This window comes from Tachysurus fulvidraco, chromosome 26 (assembly GCF_022655615.1).
Source record: "Tachysurus fulvidraco isolate hzauxx_2018 chromosome 26, HZAU_PFXX_2.0, whole genome shotgun sequence".
Taxonomy (NCBI): Eukaryota; Metazoa; Chordata; class Actinopteri; order Siluriformes; family Bagridae; genus Tachysurus; species Tachysurus fulvidraco.
This window is the reverse complement of record NC_062543.1, coordinates 7940867-7952975: the sequence shown is the minus strand read 5'-3', so window position 1 is coordinate 7952975 and position 12109 is coordinate 7940867. Positions and strand designations below refer to the sequence as shown.

The 12109-nt window shown below is 40.2% G+C and overlaps 1 long non-coding RNA gene across 2 annotated transcripts in view; it reads left to right on the top strand.

Annotated features, from left to right (window-relative positions):
• LOC113655079 overlaps positions 1 to 12109 on the top strand; it is a 90627-nt gene that overhangs the window by 71422 nt on the left and 7096 nt on the right. Inside the window, exon 3 of one of the 2 annotated variants that reach the window (XR_007139594.1) lies at positions 2676 to 2780. This is a non-coding gene — a long non-coding RNA (uncharacterized LOC113655079). Of the gene's footprint in view, positions 1 to 2675; positions 2823 to 12109 lie in introns of both variants that reach the window. The other variant, XR_003443630.2, reaches the window with a different exon arrangement.

Genomic DNA, 12109 nt, shown 5'->3' with positions numbered 1-12109 from the left:
TGGCACAAATTTGCAGATTTTTGCATTAATTTCAGCAATTGCCAAATCCACAAAACCATTAAGGAACTGAATGGAGAACTGATTGCATCAGTTTTGTGTAGTTACAGTATTCTAGCCGTATTTCACCTTAAGTTACAGAATACTAGCCGTATTTCACCTCTGGTTACAGAATTATAGCACGTATATATCACATCTAGTTACAGTATTCTAGCCGTATTTTACCGCTAGTTACATTATTCTACCCGTATTTCACCTCTAGTTACAGTATTTTAGAAACATTTCAACTCTAGTTATAGTATTCTAGCCAGATTTCACCTCTAGTTACAGAATTCTTGCCATATTTCACCTTAAGTTACAGTATTCTAGCCGTATTTTACCGCTAGTTACAATATTCTAGCCGTATTTCACCTCTAGTTTGCCATATTTCACCTTAAGTTACAGTATTCTACCCTATTTCATCTCTAGTTACAGTATTTTAGAAACATTTCAACTCTAGTTATAGTATTCTAGCCAGATTTCACCTCGTAACAGTATATTTTAGCCATTTTTCATCTATAGTTATGGCCCCATTGTTCAGTAAATCGCGGAATTTGTTTTTCAGCATGGTGTGACCTATCATAAACCAAAAAAAAAATAAAAATTAAAAATCACATGGAATTCACATTTTGCAGTGTCTAGGTACCTTTGGTTTCAGGTCAGAAATCTGGGGAATGTATATGGGGTTACACAAATGATGACTGCAGCATGTGCACTGTTGAAACCTGTCCCCCATCCTTATTAAGCATTAGGGGCTAGGAAGCCATATTGAGAATCAGCCATATTACTTCTTCTACTTCTAATAATAATAATAATACAGATATTTTATATCTCACATGCTTTTGAAATGAAGGTGCAATATCAAGAAACAATAAGAAACATTAAGAAATAAATGATGTGATACCAAAGTAAAGACAGGGCACACAAATTTGATTCAGTGTCTGGAGAAATGCAGATCGTCTGACAGACTGCGACCAACTGACACACACACACACACACACACACACACACACACACACACACACACACACACACACACACACACACACACACACACACACACACACACACACACACACACACAAGAGACAAGGCTATGGTAGCCCATGCCAGCGGCTTGATTAAAACAGCCATGTAAACAAGTGAATCATTTTTGGGACCATTACAGACAGATGAGCAGACAGATGGACAGTGGGACACAGGGACACAGACAAAACAGTTAATTGCAGGCATTAGGCTAGCAGGCAGCATGCCCGCGTACTCGCCAGTGGGCTTTCTCCATTCTCTGTGGCCATTGTGAGGACATGAAAATATTTTTGCTGTCCTGAACCGAGGGAGTTTGTTTAGAGAGAGAGAGAGAGAGAGAGAGAGAGAGAGAGAGAGAGAGAGAGAGAGAGAGAGAGAGAGAGAGAGAAACAGAGAGAGAGAAACAGAGAGAGAGAAACAGAGATGGCAGACAACATTCTATTCCCATGTTTGTCATTTTTCCAGAACAGGACAGGGAGCGGTTCTTCTCTCTTACTCACTCGCTCTGTCTAGAAACTCATCTTCAGCCATTTTGATGACGCTGAATAAGAGTACTTTCTCTCTAACTCTCTCTCCCTCTCTCTCTCTCTTTCCCTCACTCTCTCCCTACGTGGCTTGGATTGGTTGCAGGCAGGAACGAAGGAGGGAGCTGTGGAGGAGAGAGACAGTGCAGCTCACCGGAGAGAGAGAGACATGGCACATTTTGCAGAAAAAGAAATCCGGTGTGAAAGCAGTCCTTTTCAGTTTTCACTTTTTTTTTCCTTTTCAGTACTCTGCTCCGTTTTTTTATCCCTCACCAAAATCCTCAGTTAAGCTTCTACTGTTTTGTGCAACACTCTCTGTCTCTCTCTCTTTCTGTCTCTCTCTCTCTCTCTCTCTCTCTCTCTCTCTCTCTCTCTCTCTCTCTCTCTCTCTCTCTCTCTCTCTCTCTCTCTTTCGCTCTCTCGGTATCTCCCACTCTCCTTTCGTTCTCTCCCTTCGTAACAAACTTTTGCTCAGCTTTTTCAGTTCGTGTTTCATTTTTTCCTTCTCCGATCCCCTGTTAAGTTTTATTCATGGCAGTCAAAGACAATGGGAACCGTGCACATTTTGGCACCGTTGAGAAGAATCAGAACTGCAGCCAAGGAGCCTGCTGTGATCCAAAAAACTCGAGCACAGCGAAGCGTCAAAAAAAAAAAAAAAAAAAAACACCACCCTTTCCTTTGCTTGGTCACAAATTCCACTTTCCCTGTAGCCTGGGCAGTGTTGAAACTCCTCCTCAACCACATCTCACCGCATTCGACCTTTCCGCCTTTTCCCTCTCTTCCTCTTCCACGGAACCTTTTTTTTCAGAACCCGCGTCCAGGGTTTTTTGCCTCCGCTGGTAAATGTGGACACGAGCTGCTGCCCAGGAGGGCAACTGAAGGGACAGTGGTTTTTTTTTTACATTTTTTTTTACCGATTATTATTTGACCATAGTGGGGTGTTTATGTAGAGCCAGGACTTTGTAGTTGTAGGTTTCTGTGTACGCTCCCCGTTCAGGTCTGGACATGCCTCTGTATTAAATGATTTGATTTTATAACTAAACCATGTACATTGTGTTCTAACGTGTTGTGTCCGTTTTCTTGTTCCAGATTTTTAAACAAATTTTGCCAGCGGAATCGGCCTAGTCCGCCCCCCAAGCCTCTCTCTGTGTGATGGCCGAAGGAAGACTGAATGCTCCTTTTCGGACCGCACTGGTCAGTACCACGCATGCCACCTCACGCCACCTTCCTCTGCCGGTATGCTCCGTTTTCTTCTGCCTTTTTTTTTCCTCTTCATTCTTTGTTGCTCATTTTCGCTCGTGCCTCTCCAACACTAAACGTTTTGTAGACTTACCGTATTTAAGAGTCGCTCCAATATTTGCTCTGGTCTGTCCAAATTTCGCAATAACGGAGAATGAATTTTATTTATTTTTTTTAAATCTGCCCAAAGATTCTATAGGAAATGCAACTGAAATATAAATTATAAGCTTGAGTAACATTACACTTAAAGTCTGCCTCTGTGACTCTGTGATATATGTCTAGGCCCAAGGAATAGATTAAGCACTTTAAATAACAGGTTCTGTTGAAGCTGTGTGTGTCCTGATTTGTACAGCATCCGTATTTTCCGGATTGGCAAAAGCACACGGCTAAAACTGCACCAACGAACCCCTCGTTTCTTTTTCCACAAGGTTGTCTGACAATTCAAATAATACATATTTGCCTTCTGTCTCTGAAACAGGACAAATATTCCCTCGAAATCACAAAACTCGCTTTAAAGTAGAATATATTGTCTGATTTCTCGAATGCAGTGGCAGCTACAGCTTCCAGATTTTTGCTGCAGACTTTACGCTATATGCTGGCAATACAACAGCAGTTAATAACGCAAAAGAAAAGAAAAATGTTTTTGTATTTACATCCCAGGCCTGAATACAAAATTAATCAAATCTTCATTGTTTCCTCAATGTATAAGAAATACATTTGGATGCTAATGTAATATAGTTGGTCATTATTAGGCTTAGAGCTTCGTTTTAATTTTGTGGATTTTTAAAAAAAACTTTACGTGTGTAATTCTCGCCATTGCGGGAAGTAAAGGCTTGCAATACTGCCGCAGTTTTTGTTAGCGCCCAGCTAAAACGTGCCCATGACTTTCAACGTGACCTTCACACTACGCTGTTCCTGATGTTGAGGAAGCAGGAATTAGGGCATGCCAAGAATTTATGGCAATATACGTAAGACCAATTTGAATTTGAAGACATTTGTAACAGGTTTGTATATAACGCTCGTCTTCACGTCCATTTTTTCATAGTTTTTTCAAACAGCGACTCCATATTTGTTTTCTTTCTTTCTTTCTTTCTTTTTTTTTTTTTGCTTTAGCGTGAATTAGAATAATTGTTAACGAGTTATTCGTGCAACACACCAGCTTGTGAACTTTTCTTCCTCTTTATAGCTCGAGTCTTTCACTTTGTGTCTCATCTGTTTGAACATGTGTTTTCTCCTCACATGTTGCATCCAGAACATAGCTTTACTCATATCCCAGCTCCCTCACAACGTCATGCTAAATATCTCCACATAATAATACTATCCCGGATGCATCTTTCAGTCTTCTTGTTTTTTTTTAATCTGAAATTGCTAGAAAATGATATAAAATACTGTAATATCTGAAATAGTTGAAATAGCGTAGCACCATTTTCCACTTTAGCTCAGTGTATTAAGGCATGTTTCTCTTTAAGTCCCAAAACAACTTGACCACACCCTAATACATCTTTTGTTAGCGTGCTTCACCCCTGGTTTAGAGGCTGTTCTCTTTAACGGTGGACGGTCTGGTAACAGAGAACGGAGAAGGATTCAACTCGTTCAGAGAAACGCTGCCAGCTGCCACAAACCCGTAGATCCGAACTTGTGGTAACTCTGTGCACAAGCTCGTGTCTACAGGTATGTGTCTGCGAGGTCACTGTGACGCCATTCTTCCTCCTACAGCACTGATATAAAGTTTAATCCAGGTTGCCAAATTGTGCATTAATAAGCATCCACTTGAGAGATCCCAATGGAGCCCATTGGACTAATAATATCTATTATATCTAGTATAAATATGAGATGAAAGCAGCAGATAAGATTCTGCAGTGCACAAATCACCGATATTGATTTCATTTAAGATATAGATATTTAAGATTGTTTACTGTTATTCATTTTCAATGGAATTTCCCAATGCACCATTCGAGATTTCCTATGCAATCGGTGCACTGCTATGAATTTGACATGAGCTTGCTACAATGCAGTACATTCTTTTCAATTCCACATGTGCTCGCCAGATGTTGCATTGATAAAATCTCGGTATAAAGACGGCCAGCGATATTACCGATATTACTTTATATCAATCGCCCAATAGCGCAACGCTATTAATTCTGTTTCACCAAATGATGTGATTTTGCTGTAGGTGAGACTGCCCACGACGTTTTGTTGAGATAATCCTATGTGAGATCTCTCAATGGAGAATCAATAGAAAATCTATACGAGAGAGCAAAAGGGTGTTTGTTTGAACTGTAAGATTGCCCAGCGGTGCACCAAATTACTGCTATTAATTTAATTTAAGATCTAAAATCGTAGAGTTCTGTATCGATATTCATTTTAAGTGGAATCGCCAATCGGTGCAAGGATATGAGTTCAAATTAAGATATGCATCGGTGCGTTGCTGTGAATATGAATTTGTTGTGAGTTAATACAGCAACACAGTTGAGTTTATACAGAACATTAATTGATGTAATTGACATGTGCTTGCTTTGGGATAAGCAAAAATGCTATATCGCAATGCTATGTTAATATAATATGAATTTGATTCATTCCAGTGGGAACCGTCCAGTGGTGCACTGATGTACAATATTCAGACACAGACGTATTTAGACGTTAGGTTCTATCTGAGAGATGATGTTATGATATTGATGTGAAGCAGAGAGCAAATTACCGCTTCCACTGAAGAACCCTAGAAGTGCTTAAAGCTTGACTCTTCAACTGTGTCTTAGTTTCTGCTCGGTTGCTCACGGATGTGATGCGATGTGATGCTGTTGTCTCGGGATGAGGTAGTAGGTTGTATAGTTTAGAATAATACCATCGAAGATAACTGTACAGCCTCCTAGCTTTCCCCGAGTAGCCGCCATGCGTTCTGCTGACTGCCTGAATGGACACGTGCCGCCATAGTAGCATACTATGATATGTTTTTCTGTATGCTTGATGTTTATTGCTGCATCTAAATAACCTAGCGCAATGTGCTAATGTTTTTACCTGAAGTTGAGAGAACTGTATTTAAATCATTCTGATCTAGCGACATTGACGGCGTGATGTTTATTATATTATGACTTATGCCATGAAACTTGTCAAAGTTTCATTTTCTTTCAGTTATGCGCTAATTATTTCTGTTCAATGTTTTTTGACTTCTGTTTCTATCCTGTGATCCTTCTGACAATATTATTATTATTATAATATAATATCTGTGTATAGACATTATATACTGTAAGTGTCACAGATTTTGTTCACGAGCAGACATGTTTAATGATTGACCTAGATAAATATCCCATTTCCTAATACGGGTTATGTTAAGAAATGGTAGGTGTGTGTCTGACATTGCTAAATGAAACATAACTCCTTGTCAAGCAAAAGCGAACTACTTAACATTCTCAAACCGCTGTATATAGATTCAGTGAAAGTGTCACATAAAATCATCCACTTTACCAGTATAGTCCACATATATACAGTATTATGAAAGCGAATGTCCTAAACAGGGTTGTTTAGGTTTGTTTTGGAGGATGTAATTTAAGCATGCAAAATGGAAATAGTTGTATTTTAATTCCTGCCAGTTAACTGTTACTAACCTTTTTTTTTTAGAAGCGTGTGTACAGTAGTTGTGTGTGAGATTGGGTAGTTGTGTCGCCACTCCTTTATCCTGCAATCTAATGCGTCAAACAAAAGAGGCGAACCAAATAATGCAGGACTGACTGGCACACCTGTCATAAACTGCACTTTGTGTGTGTGCATGTGTTTGTGTGAGTGTGTATGTACTGTGTGTGTGTGTGTGTGTGTGTGGGTAGGCATAGTGTTGGGCAGTGGCATTTTGACATTTTGTATCCTATACTGAAGCATAGCCCAGGTGTGTGTACACACTGTGGGTGTGGTGTGTTTGTGTGTGTGTGTGTGTGTGTGTGTGTGTGTGTGTGTGTGTGTGTGTGTGTGTGTGTGTGTGTGTGTGTGTGTGCGTGTGTGTGTGTGTGTTTTGGCTGGTAGTTATTTTGCATGACCTCGGCAAGTTTATTCATTTCTACATGTGCAAGCATGCCATCACACATTTCTGCTAGCCTGGCAACTTTTACTGTGAGTTGCAAAAGTGCCACAGGAAGATATCTTAAAGCCACCTTCATTTATTTTGGTCCCAGTAGGAAGAATTAAAAGCATTCCAGCTGTTAGGACGTAGTGTGTTGCTGCCCCCTAATTAGTACAACCGCCCAGTCTCACTGATTCATGCTTTTGGGAATAGCTTTGTCATGTGGCTCAGATAAGAGGATGATTATCTCAGATAAGACACGCTTGATTTAACACCTAAAATCGCCAACACCATCTGTCTGTTTAAAAAAAAAATCCCAGAATGCCACAGGGCATGCGTTTTGAAGCCAAATATGTGTAGGGTTCAACTCTCCTTGCACCAAAACACAGCTCCAAAAACAGCTTTGAACCTCCTGAACCTAAAGAGTTCCAGAAACCAAAACCTCAGGCTGGAGGGTTAATGCTCACGCACACACACACACACACACACACACACACACACACACACACACACACACACACACACACACACACACACACACACACACACACACACACACACACACACACACACACACACACACACACACACACACACACACAGATCCATTTGGCTCTGCTATTCTCTTCACCGTCAATGAGTTTGGAGCTTTATATTTATAACATACAATTTCCAAAATATATCCAAAACCTAGTAGAAGTGTGGTGCATTTATCAAACGTCTCACTACAGCAGTAGTAGCCTTGGTAGTAAGCCTGAATACTGAATAAAGAAATAAAACCAAGCATTGTAGAGGTTTGAAAAAATAAAGTGAATATCTGCAGCAGAAATGCTTAATAATGCAGGATACATAATTCATTTTGCTGTGGTATAGCATGGAATTAACAAATGCAGAACGAAGCCCATTGAATTGTCGAGAAAAATTCTCAGATTATGTTTTGTTTTTTCTATCTATCTATCTATCTATCTATCTATCTATCTATCTATCTATCTATCTATCTATCTATCTATCTATCTATCTATCTATCTATCTATCTATCTATCATGCTTTTGTATTTTTTATTTATTCATTTATTTATTTACTTATTTATTGTGTTGTATATAGCTGATTTATTTATTTACTTTAGTTATCTTGAACATATTTATATTATTTATTTATTATAGTGAATTTTAATTTTAAAATGTGTGTGTGTGTGTGTGTGTGTGTGTGTGTGTGTGTGTGTGTGTGTGTGTGTGTGTGTGTGTGTGTGTGTGTGCCCCCTATTGACTGCTTTAGGTGTTTGCATTATTCTGATTCAGTCTCTATGCTACAGAGCAGCGTTCTTTACTTTTGCTCCAGTTGGCCGTTTGCTTGTTTTATTCCTGCAGGTTGTTTTTACGAGAAATTGCATTGTGTCACCTCACACATGATTAGGTGATTCGTGCAAATATAAACAGTGATGGATAAATGTAGGAGCATGATGACATTAACCTGTGTGAACAGTTTGCAGTCTTATCTTTCTTTTCCTTCTTTTTTTTTCAAGACATTATATATATATTGTTATACTGCCTACTTACAAAATATTGTAGACCCAAACTCTTAAATTCTCAATTAATAATTAATTGTCTAACTATAAATGCAGAATAATGATCCAAGCATGTGAATGTCACCAGCATTGTGTGTTTAATCTACAACAGTCTAGTGCCGGATTAAACATCTGTACAAGACACATTTCTAACACAGTCTCTGTTGTGTGATGGAGAATGATGGGCAGACGTGTTGTGCAGTTGAGGTTTAAGTCTAGTTGGAACAGAGAGCAGTGTGTGTGTGTGTGTGTGTGTGTGTGTGTGTGTGTGTGTGTGTGTGTGTGTGTGTGTGTGTGTGTGTGTGTGTGTGTGTGTGTGTGTGTGTGTGTGTGTGAGTGGTGAGGACTTTTATTCCAAATTCCCATGAGTGCAGATAGATGATAGAGAAAGTTTTGGATATGAATAGAGTAGATTTACAGTTTTATATTATTATTATATTTATATTATTTATTTTATAGATTTACAGTTTTATTCATATACATATATAATATACTTTTATATGTTTATCAAAATATTGTTACTGTTTTATTATTAGACTATATTTTCATTAAACTGCATGAAATAAATAATTTTTAGATTATTATACTTTTATTATATTGTATTAATTTGTTTCAATTTTTGTTTACCATTGAATGTTTTCAATATTCAGTCAATATAATTTTTTATGCAAGACTTAAAGGCAAACTTTGAATATGGGAGAGAGTGAGTGAGTGAGAGAGAGAGTGAGTGTGAGAGAGAGAGAGAGAGAGAGAGAGAGAGAGAGAGAGAGAGAGAGAGAGAGAGAGAGAATGCTCAGAAATATATCCTGTCGCTGATAATGTCCTCCTCTCAGTTGGCCGTCAGAAAGCCTCCTCCTCTGAAATCTCCCTTCATCCCCATTTTGTCCCTCCTCTCTTCTCTCTTCTTCTTTCCTCTCCTCTCCTCTCCTCTTCCATCATTCCTTCTCAATCCCTTTTGCTCTCTTTCTTATCCCTCTGTGATGAGACAACAAATACTACTGACATTAAATGTAAGCCAAGCACATCACACAGTCCTGTTTGCTGTGCCTCAGTCTCTGCTTTTATCTACTCCCTCCCTCCATATTTCCTCATGCTCTCTCTCTCTCTCTCTCTCTCTCTCTCTCTCTCTCTCTCTCTCTCTCTCTCTCTCTCTCTCTCATTAGTGCCCTCCCTCTCACTATTCTCTCTGTGTCCCTCCTTCCTGCTCCAATCTCTATCAGGAAAAGAACGAGTGAGAACGGGTTACAGAGAAAGAAGGTGTGAGAGAGAGAGAGAGAGAGAGAGAGAGAGAGAGAGAGAGAGAGAGAGAGAGAGAGAGAGAGAGAATGAGAGGAATAATGTTAGACGACGGGGGAAATTCCAAACTTTTTTTTTCTTCAGTGAACATTGAAAGAGAGAAAGGACGAAAACGGCAAGAACGGCTTCCTTCATCACGCTCATTTCTCCCTTTTATACATCCCTCTTGCTTTCTTTCTTTCTTTTTCCCTCCCCTTTTTGATTTCCCTGTTTAATTTTTCTCTCTCCGGCTCTGTTCTTCCGTCCTTCTCTCTGCGTCTTTCTCTACAGGGTAGTGGGCCTCTCTGCTCTAACTGGTATCAGCTGTGGAAGGAAATCCAGGGATGATTTCCATTCCTCAATCCTCTATCAGTTCATTCTCCCTTCATTTCTGTCTGTTCATCAGAGAGGGAGAGAGAGAGAGAGTCCCATGTGTAAAGAGAAGGGGAGGGGGGGCATGGCACACAGGCAGTATTAATGAATGGGATGGGTAGGAAGAAGACAAGAAAGACAGGGAAGAAAACAGCTGAAACCTTCTTTTAGTTGATCCTCTCGTCTTTTTTTTACTGTGCGTCTGTGATTTTCTACCTGATGTACAGCAGCTCGGCTGTTCTTCCACCTCCGACGTGAATCTGCAGCACCAGCACACGTGACACATGGGGTGAGAGACAGTGTGTAAATGTGTGTGTGTGTGTGTGTGTGTGTGTGTGTGTGTGTGTGTGTGTGTGTGTGTGTGTGTGTGTGTGTGTAAGTGCATGTACTTTGTTTCACAGAGATAAAGAAATAGACGTTATTAACTACTTATATTTTATTAGCCTTTAGTACTAGTCTCTCTCTCTCTCTCTCTCTCTCTCTCTCTCTCTCTCTCTCTCTCTCTCTCTCTCTCTCTCTCTCTTGGCCAATTAATTCTAACACCTACAGGTATTTGTTGCATATCATACATCACATATATCACTTCTTTATATGTATGTTTATTGTTGGAATTGTTCCTCAGTGCCTGGAATCAGTTTTAAATTTCCCTCCATTTTTCTCTTGCTTAGCATACTCTCTCTCTCTCTCTCTCTCTCTCTCTCTCTCTCTCTCTCTCTCTCTCTCTCTCTTTCTTCAGAGTCTGTCTGCCTCACATTCTCTCTCTCTCTAGCTGTCTTCGCTCTCTCGCTCTCACTCTCTCTCGATCTTGCACTCTCTCGCTCTTGGTCTCTCTCTCTTTCTCTCTCTCACTTGCTCTCACTCTCTTCGCTCTCTTCGCTCCAGACAGTGGTCAGACATCAGCTGTCTGATCATGCGCTTTCCTTCTCTCCCTTTTGCAGTCCTTTGTTTCTTCATGGTCGTCTTTCTGTCCTTTCTGTGATTCAGTAATATGAAACCTGCGGGAATTATTCTTCCATCTCCATCCCTTCCTACCTTTCTGTCTTCCTTTCATTACTCCTTTCTATCAGACGTGTAGCGACTGCGGCAGCCAGACGCTCGTCAGAGTAAGTCGCTCTTTTTTTTTGCTTTGCTCCGTGTGGTTGTGAGTGTTAGTCTGCAGCTTTGGGTTAGAGACTGATCCTCGATGCGTAAGATGAACAAGGCTGTGATTTGCGGTGTGACTGTGTATTGGTGTGTGTGTGTGTGTGTGTGTGTGTGTGTGTGTGTGTGTGTGTATGTGTGTGAGGTTATCGTTCTCTTCATCACAGTTCAAGCTCTTTAGAAAAGGGAGAAAAGCATAAATAATTAACCAACATGGTTTGTTGTGTGTTTTGTATATAAATAGCATAGAAATATATAGTATATGTAGATTATATTATTGTCTCTGTATATGAGTGTGTTATTCTCATTCATTTGTGTTTGTGTGTGTGTGTGTGGAGTACATAAAGCATGTAGATTATATTATTGTGTCTGTATATGAGTGTGTGATTCTCATTTATTACTGTGTGTGTGTGTGTGTGTGTGTGTGTGTGTGTGTGTGTGTGTGTGTGTGTGTGTGTGTGTGTGTGTGTGTGTGTGTGTGTGTGTGTGTGTGCATGTGTGTGTGTGCGTGTGGCCGGCACGCGGTGTCTGTGTGTGGCGCCGCTCCTCCACACACATGTGTGTGTGATGGCTGCATGTCTTTGTGCGATACACGATCAACGCTTGTGTAAGATTTAACTATTACTCTACGCTGGAAGACTGAGAGACAAAATAACATACAATAAAAAAGGAAAAGAATGCAGGAAGAAGCAGAACTAAGGGATAAAAGGGAGGATGGAAACACGGACGCATGGACGGACAGTGGTGCTGGCACAGGAATGGCGGCCCCTCTCTCGTTATCTATGCACATCTCTTTCTCTTTCTCTGGATGGACTGTGCCTCTCTTCTTCCCTGAGACCCTAACTTGTGACGCTGTGTCTCGAGGTCCACGGGTTGGGTTCTCGG